The sequence below is a fragment of the Vidua chalybeata genome, chromosome 1, assembly GCF_026979565.1.
Source record: "Vidua chalybeata isolate OUT-0048 chromosome 1, bVidCha1 merged haplotype, whole genome shotgun sequence".
Taxonomy (NCBI): Eukaryota; Metazoa; Chordata; class Aves; order Passeriformes; family Viduidae; genus Vidua; species Vidua chalybeata.
In genome coordinates, this window is record NC_071530.1 from 13,672,496 (window position 1) to 13,684,890 (window position 12,395).

Below are 12,395 nucleotides of genomic sequence, written 5' to 3' on the forward strand. Positions count from 1 at the left end.
TCCTCTTGGAAAATATGCAGCTTATTATAGCTTTTATTTTTTCCCCTCATTCCTGCTAACTGTGTGTAGTATAAACGCAAACTAAGTCTCAGCAGTAAGGATTCACACACCCCAAATAAAGAAGCCTTTATACACTGCTAATGAACCAAACTACTTTCAGTGGGCCTTTGGTCATTTCAAAAGAATCTATGAAAGCTCAGTGCTCATAGGCATTGAGGTCCTTGTTCATGCAGAGGTGTCAGTTTAGCTTGGTATTGTTAGGATTCTGATCAGGATTGATCAGGATTTCAGGAAGGAAATGTTTTCTGTCACTTGTACTGGTGTGGCACAGAAGTGTGTGCCCTTTTGTAAATACGTTTTTTATACTACTCTGATTCAGAGAAGAAAAACGATAATCTAATCCATTTGAAGTATTAACATTTTGAGTTAATTTTTGTGAAATGATAATGAGATGACACTTCCTTACTCCACAAGCATAGATATGAAGGGCTATACACAGCATAATCAGATTTCTTTGAGTGTCTGAAGTTAGCAGAAATTGGAGAGAATTGAACAGTAGCTAATCTTTCACACTAGTCTCATCATTAGTTGTTCAGCATGTACTTACTCTTGATTTTTATGAAAATATTTCATGTCTGTTGGAGCACAGTGACCAAACTGGAAAGGAATGCATATGATCTCATGTAGGGATGGGAAGCAAGGCACCAGAGAACATTAAACCAAGAAGATTGGAAAGAAATGAAGTTACATTAGTTAGTACAATAGATACTGATACATTCTTTTATCATTTTTGAGCATTCTATGTATTGATCATTTGAATAGAGCAGATCACTATTTTTAATAGGTGAGTTGCAGTAAACACTTGGAATGAAATAATTGCTTATGTTATGTGTATTATGAGTTAATCCTGATTTCATTTATGCTAGACTGATTTTTTTCTGTTTTCAGTGCTTTGATTTCTTCATGTGAGTCAAGATTTTGTAGCCAATCCTTTTTCTCTTAGGAATGGGCATTAAGAATTTTCATTTTCTTTCACAGTATTAGCAACAATTTCATTTGAATTATTATTCTAAATGGTGGCATTTTTGAAGTTCCTGTCACCAATCTCTTACCAAAGTACTAACAATGAAATTTTACAAATGTATTTGTGTTATTTGAGCTATAAAGAGTCCTCAGTACTTTTCTTATGTTAGGTTGTTTTCTTCAGCTACTCGGCTAACAAAGAGATGGCTGTGCTTTGTTCCAGACTGTTTCATTGATTATAGATGACACAGACATTTTGAGAAAAGCAATGAGAACAGTCTTAATTTTCTGCTCAGCACATTGGGCTTGAGCACCCATATATCTTTTGTGAGTGGTTGGCACTATGTAATGTTTTCACTGCAGTTCTCTTTCTTGACAGCACAAGAACATATGTTCTTGGGCTGAGATTTGCAGCACAGTTGTAGATTAGCAACTTTGCCCCAGCAGTATCTTGCAGAAACATGAAAAGGGTTTCTGGGAGAGTTGCCAAAAGCTTCATCCACCTACTGACTCCAAGAAGTGACATTACTTTCAGCCCGTCACCTCTAAAGAGAAATAATTGACAGGTAGAAACCCTGTCCAATTTTTGGAGGAATTAGCACAGAGGAAGCTGCATGTGTCTGGCAGAAGGGATTTATTTCTCAGGGACAAATGAGAGAGGACGTCTTGTTGGTGTTTGTTTCATTTTGGGTATGAAGAATTTGGAATGGCAGGAAAACGGGCAGATGCCCAAGCTGAGATGAAATGAAGGGGTGAGAGTGCTGCCGTGCACAGAAGGCTGTGAGGAGCCAGGACATATGCCAGTAGTTCTGGGCAAACAGAAAGGGAAAAGGGTGCTGGGGAAGAGTGAAAATATGGGCTGGTTGAAGGATCCTACTACTCTAACTGTAGTGCTGCCTGTAGTTACTGGGATAAATGGAATGAGACACCAGGATCTCCTGTGTCCCTAAAAAGAGAATGACCAGAGAGAGACAAGAATATGCTTTGGAGGGGCCTGAATTGGTCTTGCAAAGATTTGGATATGTGTTGAACTTGAGATGCATTTCTGTTAGAGTAAGTAGGATGTTGTGATATGAAATCCTTGCCCTAAAACTGAGTGTGCATTCTCATCCATTTTTCAAATCATCTCTTATAAAGAAACATATTTTTATTATCAGGATATCATAATACATTCTGTATCCTTAGAATTGAAATCTCACATAATTTCTACTTTCTATGTTTTTCACCTGTAAGAGCAACTGGCAATCAAGTGTTTTTTGTTCCAAGGTACTAATTTATTTGCAGAATTTCTTTTTAGTATTTACAAGTTATTGTAGTGCTGTTAACTGTACTTAGCTAGGTAATTCCTGACCTAATCCTTCCCATGAATGGTTTCAACCAAATGAATAGGTTTTCCCATCTGTGAAATATTCACAAAATTGGCTCCTGATCACCTCTAGTTAGTAAATGTGCTTCTTGGGATTTATTTTTTTTAATTGAATGTTAAAACCATTTTCAGATGCTTTTGTGTGTGTGAGAGAGACATGTCTGTACTACCTAGTGACTCATAGCTTGACTTAATCCTGGCTCTTGCTTCCTTGAGCCATTCTAATGAAAAAAGAAGAAATCTCTAAATAGAAATCTCTTCTCAGAGGCCTGGAGTAATACCTGATTTGCAAGGTGTACTTTTGTTTGAATTGTATTGAACTGTACAGGTGAACAGATTGTACACAGCTGAAGCATATCATATGTGCTTTTTGCCACTTCAGTAAAATCCTTTTTGATATTGTTTTTTTCTGGGTAATTGTTGATTTGAATCACATTCTTAATAATTCAATACCAAAGCTTATTGGCTCAACTAGCTGTCCTTAATAGATGTGAGCAGCATTAATGAAAATCATGTTTCTTTCCCCTTAGATGTTGTGTTACAGTATTGGAAGAGTGTAAATGCAACAACCAATTATGTTGCATCTTATAATGACTGTAAATTAATTATCCCATATATTTTCAGTGTGGTTTTTTAAATTTACAATTCCATTTGTGGTGAGGAACAGCTTATCATTATAAATTAGTTACCTGCCTTGATCCTGCTACTCTGAAAGACTGAAGGCTTATCTGGTTAACCTGCCTTGCTTAATGCAGGGATACACTGTGGATAACAGGCTCATGACAAACTTCCCACTGTGACTTTTCTGATTTTGATTCATATGTTACCCTGTCAGAGATAACAACATTGGTACAGCAGAAAGAATTGAAAATGTAGGTTAAAAAGGAGAGCTCAAGAGAGAGAAAAATGTTTGTGCATGGGCTTCTGTGCCTCTGGCTGTTGGGTTCACCCACCTGCAGCAAAGCAAATGGCACACAGTCTACTCTGTGGGGTGGTTCAGCAACAGCAAGCACATAACTCAGTGTACTTGGCACATCATTTTGTAATTGCTTTTTTCCTTTGTTTTTTGTCTTTGCTGTTTATTCGACAGCCACATTTTTTGCTTATTTGTTGTTAAATATGTTTGTCCATATATGTATTTTGAAGTGGAATATCACTGTGCCTTATAGGAATAATAATATTTTCTAGGAAAAAATGCTTTCTTCCTACTTGGAAACCTAATTTTTTGGGCTCTATAAACCACAGAGAAATAATTTGAAACTTCATGTGAGTGCTCTAAGTCTCATCTAGCATCAACGACCTTAGCTGCAAAACAGTTTGTGTCTCCCACGTCTCCTAATGCAGGTAGTTTTGCTGTTCCTGTGGGTTGAGACTGATGAGTACAAATTTTCAGATTGCTGGGTTGTAGGGTTTTATATTTATGGGAAAGATTCTAATCCTCTTTGTAAACAGAATGAAAAAATATTTCTCTAATGGAACGTGTTTAGACAGGAGAAAAGCATGTATACATATTTTGAAAAACTTCAACAAAAATGGTATTTCAGTTTCAAAATCAAATTTAAGGCGAAAATTAGTTTCATTTACCTTGAAGTCCTTTTAAACACAGCTTAGTGACAATTGTTTTGTCATTGTCACCAAAGACATGGTATTTCAATAAAATTTAAGTATAATTCAGAGAATTGAAGAGCCCTGTATTAAAACTGTGTGTTGGTGTCATTTTGTAGCCAGGAAGTCTAAATGGCAGAGGTAAATCTATTAAATTAACTGGGGAAGGTTGTGGGCTAAAAGACTGGGCATCATTCTGGGAGCCTGAGACCAAAGTGTTGCTGATGTTTATTGGGAGCCTTAGCCTCTGGTTTTGGCTCCTTCAGAAGGGAGATACTGTGTACCTGGTGAGCAGTATTGGCAACGTGTTGTAATACAGATGAATCTGCTAAGAGAAGTTCAGGATATCTGCAAAGAGCCTGGCATCTCTGTCATGAGAGGCTTTAAACCCCCACATGATGGATACAGCTTCCTGCTTTTAACCTAAACTGCAATGTTTTAAACAGAAGTTCTGAGGGATTCAGTAGCTGTGAATATTTCTTCATCCTGGTATTTTTGAGCAAGTTCTTTTCATTTTCAATGAGATGGTCATGAGTTTTGTAATTTCAGATGTGGTTTTGCATAGACTGAGAGGAAGGGAAAATGAGCATGGGTTGTCCACAGGTGATGAACTAAAGTGTTTTAATATGTAAAATGTTACAGGAGAGACGTTCCTGAAAGTCAAGAAAACAGAAGTTACATGCATCAGTTTTCTTTCTTTGTGATAGTAACTTGTTGCTGGCAGCTTGTTGCATGGTGATTAAACAATTTAGAGGAATTGTATCCAAAGAGAGCACAATATGATATCAACATAGTATGTGTTGTTTTTGTTCTGGGTAGTGTGTAAAATTCATGACTTTCACAGAATCACAGTTCAGCTGAGGTTGGACAGGCTCTCTCTGGAGATTGTCAAGTTCAGCCTGCCTGGTCAAAGCAGGGGCAGCTAGGGCAGGTTACTCAGGTCTGGGTCCAGCCAGGTTTTGAGAATATACATCTCCGTGGATGGAGCCTGTGCCACCTTTCTGGGCAACCTCTTCCAGTGTTTGATCATTCTCAGGATAAGAAAGTTGTTTTCTTATGTTTTGATGGAATAATTTGTGTTTCTTCATGTGCCCTCTGCCTCGGGTGCTTTCATGAATACCATGAAGAATTGTCTGTCTTTAGTATGATAGCTGGTGATAGTCTAATGCAATGAAAATTCTATTAAAGAGTTCAAAATTCCTGACTTTCAAAATGTGAAAACAAATATAATATTTCTTATCATCACCAACAGGTTGGGAATAATAGACACAAAGTGAAAAATCCTTGTCTAGTGCCCAGAGGTAACAGGCAGTGTGCATCATTTGATGCTATGCTGTTCCATTAGCTGAGGGCTGTGTACATGGACAGGATTCAGCTGTTGGCATTCAAAAGTCAGTCATGACCACATAAGCAGGGAAAAAGCCAACAACAAAATGAATAAATCTGAAGTGAAGGTGTAATTTTCTCCATCTCCTTTGTTGCTTTGCCTCCTTTTGCTCCAAGTCATCCAATTGTGGATGTCCATCTGTCAAATCTCCTCTCTGCCCCTCTAAAGATATCAGTGCAAGATCTGAGAGCTGGTGAGTTTTTTCTGCTTCTGCTCTCAGGCTGAGCAAGTCTGTTAAACACACTGCCTTTGTTTTGCATCAGCAATGTAGGAAGAGTGTGTATTTGTGTCCCAGTGCTGTGCTATCCCATGTCTCCCTCCAAGTGATGGGTGAGCAATGTCTGGGTGAGCAATGTCTGCTCCATTGCTGAGGGGACTCAGTGCTGCATCATGAGCTGGGAGTGCCAAGGAGGGTCAGGGTGAGTGAGTCTTTTACTCGTGATAAAGGAGTGGTGGAGTGTGCACAGGTTGTTTGTCTTTCCACTTCGGTAAATGCAGTGTACAGCACCTCTCTGAGAGCCACTGAAAGCTATGCTGAAAACAGAAAGCTCTCAGGTATATGGTATAGGATAATTGCTGACTTTTCCTCTGCCATTTTTCTAAGTGAGGGTGTACTTTGTAAATTCCCATATTTAAGTGTTTGTCTCTACTGATTTTAATTTTTTATGTTTTTGCAGCTCTCCCTTGGTTTGAGGGTGAAAGACTAGTTCTGAAAGAGTAGGTTGATAAAAGATTGAGTAAGTTTAAAAAAAACCCCAAGGGTTAGATGTTCAGGTTTAGTGGATTTTTTTATTTCCAAAGATTAGAAGCACATATATTTTTCTTGGTAATAGCTGGATCTGTGTTTTGACCTGCTTTCATCTATTTAGCTGTAACCTACAACCATGCAACCATATACACTTGCCAATCAAGAGGTTTTGCAGATTAAAATATTTGTCTGTCTTGCTTTCTGATTATTAAATTTATATATAGGTGCAAAGCACATTTGGTTTTTGGCTGAATGTATAGCTAGCAAGAAAAAGAAGGTTGCAGGTTGTGCTCCCCAACAGTGTTCAGAGCTGAACCTGCAAGTTTTAAACAGGGAATATTTTATCATGCTTTGCTAAATTTGTTGCATTTTTAAATTCACTTATCTCATCTAGCAATGAATTAAGACAAGACAACCAAGCCTTATTAGAATAAAATTCACTCATATGTGGAACTAATCAGTGCAAAGGAGTAGTAAGGCTGGGGAGGAGATGTTAAGCTTTAGTTAGTGGGGAAAATCAGCTCCAGTAAATACAGGAATTCCTGGTCATCTTTTGCAATTACTTCTGTTATGACTGATTCCGAGGCTGTCACTTGGTGTGGTTTTGTTTCACAGCCTGATGAGATGATCATTGTGTGCTGCCATCCAGTTTTATTGTCTCTTTATAAACAAGCTCTTCAGCTCTTGTGTACAGATGTCCAGCTAAAGACCATTGCCTGCTGAGCATGTGAAGTCAATTAAATGTGGACAAAAGCTAAAACAATAAGAAGAAAGAAGGGAAGCTGTTCAGTGTGAGGAAGAGCTGTGGGACTACAAGGAGCCAAGGCTGTGTGTGCTGCTGTAAACTCAGATAGAAGAGAAACACTGCTACAAGCCCCTGGCCTGGTTCCTCTCTGGGCCTTTCTCCACAGACCCCGGGAGGAATTCTGGCCGAGGTCTGAAGTGAATGGGCAAGTTGGATGAGGTGATGGGTGCTTTGCAGGGAGCCCAGTGGAGATGCTGGTCCATATCATTCCATATGGAGGAGACAGTGGTGTGTGAGTGCCACCAGGGAAGAGTGACTGGCTGGGCGTGTGTGAAGGTACCGTGGGTTTGGGACGTTGCCTTTGTGCTTCTGACCCTAAAAACCTGCTCTTCTCCATGCTGCCCAGTGTAATGAAGAAAGGGGAAAATCAGTTCCATTAGTTGGAGAAGAGAAACTGGTTACCTCATACCCAGCCTCCTTTCTTCATTTCAGAGCATCAGATGCAAGTTTCTAAACATACAGACAGCCAGTTGCAGCATTTCAGTGGTATGGCCAACTAAAAGCATCTACTCGACATTTAAAGGCTGCTGGTGGTGGTTTATAAGATGTTCTTCATTTCAAGATCTAAACATAAGGTCATGACGAAGTTTCCTGTATCCCCTTGTTTCCTTTTTCTTTTAGCTTCTCAGCTATATATAATATTGCCATTCTATTTGTTAAATCCTATTTTCAGAGGCTGCTTTGAAATTAATTAATTAGCAGCTTTTTTTTCCTTCTTTAATTTCTTGGCTCTCCCAAGGAATTAAATGCATCATATCAACACTTAAAATAAACAACTTTACAAATTATATTTTCTCTAAATCCAAATTGGCATAAAACATATAAATTTGGGTACAAAAGCAAATATCTGGTGAAAATGGCAGGACTGTGCATAATTATATTATTGCATTTAGATGAATACCCATATAGATTTATATCTAAGTGGATATACATAAAAAACTCTTTAGATGCCTTTAAAGTGGCACAAGAAAAGATAATATTACTTGAATGAAAAATAGAAGGGGAAATGGTTTTCTAAGTATAATGTGTAGAGGAATCAAAGCTGTAGCTTCATGACACTTTAACTTAACTGGTTCATTTATTTTGCTCTAAAATGGAACCATGGAAAGCCATGTCTTTTTAGTTACACTTACAGTTTCTGAATTATAATTACTGAATATAAACTGCTGCATGTTATTTGAGTTGCTTTGCATTATCCCTTGTGGAGTTTTATTAGGAGATTAATAAGTAAAGAGTGAAAGGAGGAAGCAGCTTCTTTCCTGTCCCTCCATCTGAGAAATAACAGTGCACACTGTTTGGAAACTTCTGGCTTTGCATGTGAACGCGCAGAGGTCATGACATTGTTCATTTTTGTGTCGTAAATAAGAGAGATCAACAGAATGTCTTGGATAGGCAGTATCATGATTTTAATTTACTCTTAATTTAGCCCATATTCTTTGACACTGAATGTTTACATATAATACCACTTGCACAGAGAACTGTCTGATTATCACGGCCCATAGTTACTGATTTTTTTTCAAGGTTAGGCCTTGCTTATCAGCCAAAGGGTAACATGGAATATATAAATTGGAGTAGCACAACTCTGGAAATTTCTGAAAGTAAGGTGATAGAACTTAAGCAGAACACTGGCTTTTCAATTGCTTTTTTCCTTGTTGGCATCTAATGAGCTCTTCTAGAAGCATAATACATTAATTCCTTTCATGGAGCAGAGAATAATTTCTGAGACTAGTCATTCTGAAAATATCCAAATAAATATGGAGTGGTCATTCTTCTCATCTCTTTTCACCATAGATAGGGCATGCAAGTTCTTTATTAGACTATTATATTTGTATCTTCTGCAAATCAGTTTTTACCAGTTGGAAATGACCCATGTTCCAGGTCAGAGCTGATAGAAGGGATGAAACTGTGGTAATTCTTTAATGTGGGAGTCCTCGTCTACTTTACTCCTTGGACAGTGGCCTCAGATCAAAGGTTTCTGATACTGGGTGACTGTAACTCATTCCTTCTTCTCTACACTAAATGGCTGGGCTGTATCTGCATTACTGCAGCTTCTGGGGTCATGTTCTTCAGTATACATCAGGAAAAGAGCAACCTTGGAAAACTGAACCTACCGGGAATAAAAGCAAGCTCACCCAAGCAGTAGTGTCATTTTACTAAGATATATGGATTGTTATAGGAAGTGGTACAATTAGTTTGGAGGTAAATTACTGACATTTTTGGGGGAAATTGTTGTTACAAGATGCTGTGTTAATATAGAGAACAGTTCCAAATCTGACATCTGTGTAAGTAGTTTTTTTTTTTTTTTTAATGGAATTTCTATTCATGCAATGCATCTTTTGGGTTAATTAATTTTATAGATGTAATGTATTTTCCACATAAAATTGACATTATTTGTGCTGCCTTCTTTGTTCTTTGGTTTTGGGTTTTTTTTTTTAGAAATGGGGATCTATTTGGTCTTATCCTGTATTTGTCTAAAATCCAGTTAAAAAGCAACTGTGAAACCTCATCCAAATAAAAATCTCCAGGAATCTATTTGCTAGACCATCAGACAGCATGGAAAATGGATCTGTGTGTATATTATTTCATTTATAAGCAGATGTTTCCATCAGACAGAGTTACTTACATAAACTGTGTGAATGTTTTGGTAATTAATTACAGCTTTTAGCATCCTGTCTGAGAGAGACACCAAATTGTTCAGGGTCTAACATGGTCATAGTGGAGCATTAAAAGGAAGAAGAACAACCTTTATAACCTGTATAGTGATTCAACAATAATTGCCCTTATAGACATGAATTTGCTCAAAGTCTTTCAGGTGGAATTACAACCTCAAAAGTCTTTTTCTTCATCTCTCATCACAAATCCTGTCTCAGTTTGAGGCTATCACAAGGAACTAGAGCCACATGAACAAGCAGCCTTTTCCAAAGTGCATGGGCTACAAGGAAAAAGACTGGATATCAAAAAACGATCAGTGAAAAAAATGACCTCTCTTAGTGACTGTCCTAAAGGACACATGGGCTATTTGCTGTAGAAATAATTTAAGTGCAAACTTGGTTTGCATTTTTTAATTGTCTTTCAGAGAATTACTTTGAAGAGGTCTTCAGTGTATTTTACCCCTGTTGTAATGCTGTCTAGTGTAGTTTTGCTTTAAATAAGCAACCAAAATTTGCCACACTTGAGCCATTCAGGAGGTGAAACAAAGCAAAAACCCAGTTTCTTCACTATTTGGAAAGTAGCAAATGATTTAGCAGATGTGGAACTGTCACCACACTGCAGATGTGGAACTGTCACCACACTGCGTGGAAAACGTTCTGGTTTGGTTGTGATGCTGGGAGTTTGCAGGGGTACAGCTGCAAGTTAAAACCACAAGTGAGTTTGTGCAATGACAACTAGTAACTGAAGTACACAGACCATTCTAATGCATAATTGTGTCTACAAGCTACAGAGTCTTTGATGAGACTCTTATTACATATTGCAAATCATCTGAAATTAAAAGTATAGCAAAATTGCTTCATTCTTCCTGTCCCCTTTCACCCAATCCTCTAGCAAAATACCACAGGGACCCCATGCTGAACTAAATCATAAAGTGTTACATTATGTATCCTCGTTAAAATTACTCCAAAATGTTGCAGTTAAGTGTAGTGATGGTATTATGACTTGGCAGTTTTAGTATTATATTGATCAATTTCCATTTCAAACGTGATAAAGCTGACATGGCCCATAGTCCCCAATGATGTTTGGGAAAGAAACTTATTTTTAAAAAATTAGGGCATTTAATTGTAAGTGATGATGCATGTCAGCCCTGGTCCCAGGAGGGCTTACAGCTGCATTTCCTGAAGAAACTGGAATTCCCTGGGTGACCCTGATGGCTTCTGTACCATGAAATCTTCTCCTTTATGGTATTGTAGCTAAAAGTGACATACACTTTTTTCAGCTGGATGTTGGGAGCACGTGTGCTAAAGCTAGATCATGCTGAAGACAAGTACAGCTTTCTGGATTAGCAATTGAATATTTTACAAAAAAAATCCCCAATGTTTATTTTAAATAGCAGCATCACAGCTGGCTCAGTAAATCCCAATGTCTAAGCTGCAGCAATGTTTTTCACCTGTACCTCTGTAGTTTGTTAGCACAGCTAACTTTGAATTAGCTCTGGCAGTAATGGAAACCCCTGCAAATACGGGGTTACAGGTAGCCAGGAGCACCTTAAGGCTGTGTGGTGTAGATGTCTGTGAGAAGGATGGTGTGTGGCAGTGCTGGGTGCTGATCCCTCTGCTCCTCCTCTAGCTTGGTGCTTGTTCAGTGCTGTCACTCGTGGGGTACAGGGAGAGTTGTTTGCCAGAAAGCAGTGACAAAGGAGTGGAGGGCTTGTCTGTGCCAGGTGGGTCTTCTCATATTTCACTATTTGGCTAACACCAACATGACTGTGTGTGTGATTGCAGCACTGGTATTTTATTCCAATCTGATAATAGCACTATTTTGAGCCTCTGAAGAAAGGTGAGAGGTGAAAGTGCTGAGAAACAGAGTTACAGAAACAACATCTCTCTACCATTCCAGCTTTGTTTTCTGCTGTCACAAAAAATTGCTGAGTGACTTGAATGTCTTCTGTGTAAAATGAGCTGATTTAAGTCTTAGCAGGAGAAAGGCAATCTTCTACAGAAGTGGGCTACAAGCAGAAATATTTGGTAGGTGGGATGAATGTACTCTTCTGTCAGCACAGATAATATTAGGCATAAACTCTTGGCAAAATTCTTGACATTAGTATAGATACACAAGACAGAGGCCTAATTGAACTCTCTTAGCTTAGGTAATTTCACTTACATTGAGTGCTGTGATACTTGAGATTTTTTTACAGCACAAATTTCCAATATAAACTTTGTGCAATGTGGCTGTTTATTGTGATTCTGAGACCTGGTGATTAAATGGTTGAAGAACAACACATTCCTAGATGAACATCTTTCCTTCTCTCTTGCACTTGCTAAACACTCCTGTGCAAGCATAATGGATACTGTGTGGAGAGAGGTCTTTGTGTTTTATAAATAAAAATGTCTTTTTAGAAAGTTTCTATGGAACATTGTAAGCAGGAATCAATAAAAACTGTAATTCTCTATAAAGTACAGAAATACAGAAAACATCTTGTTTCATAGGAAGAAATTTCTGCTCCTTCAGAGTAGGTGATGGTCTGTCAGGTAGTGGGTTATTGTTAGGTGACAATAATGCACGCCCCAACTGTATGGGTGGTTTTGTGCATAAAATGATTTTTTGTTATTTCTTTGTCAGATTCTGATTTTATTGTTATACCTGCTCACCACTTTGAACAAGAGAAATTGTTGTTTTGGCTTACAGGAACTGTGCCAACCCTATCACCTGAAGAGAAGAATTAAATAAGAGAAGCAACACGAAAAAAAAACCAATTTGTATACACCATTCCCTGGCTTTTATGATGTTTGCTGTACAGAGCTGACTT

At 38.1% G+C, this 12,395-nt stretch overlaps 1 protein-coding gene across 24 annotated transcripts in view; it reads left to right on the forward strand.

Annotated features, from left to right (window-relative positions):
• PARD3 (par-3 family cell polarity regulator) overlaps window positions 1–12,395 on the forward strand; it is a 487,425-nt gene that overhangs the window by 222,888 nt on the left and 252,142 nt on the right. The gene's annotated exons all lie outside the window — the stretch shown is intronic.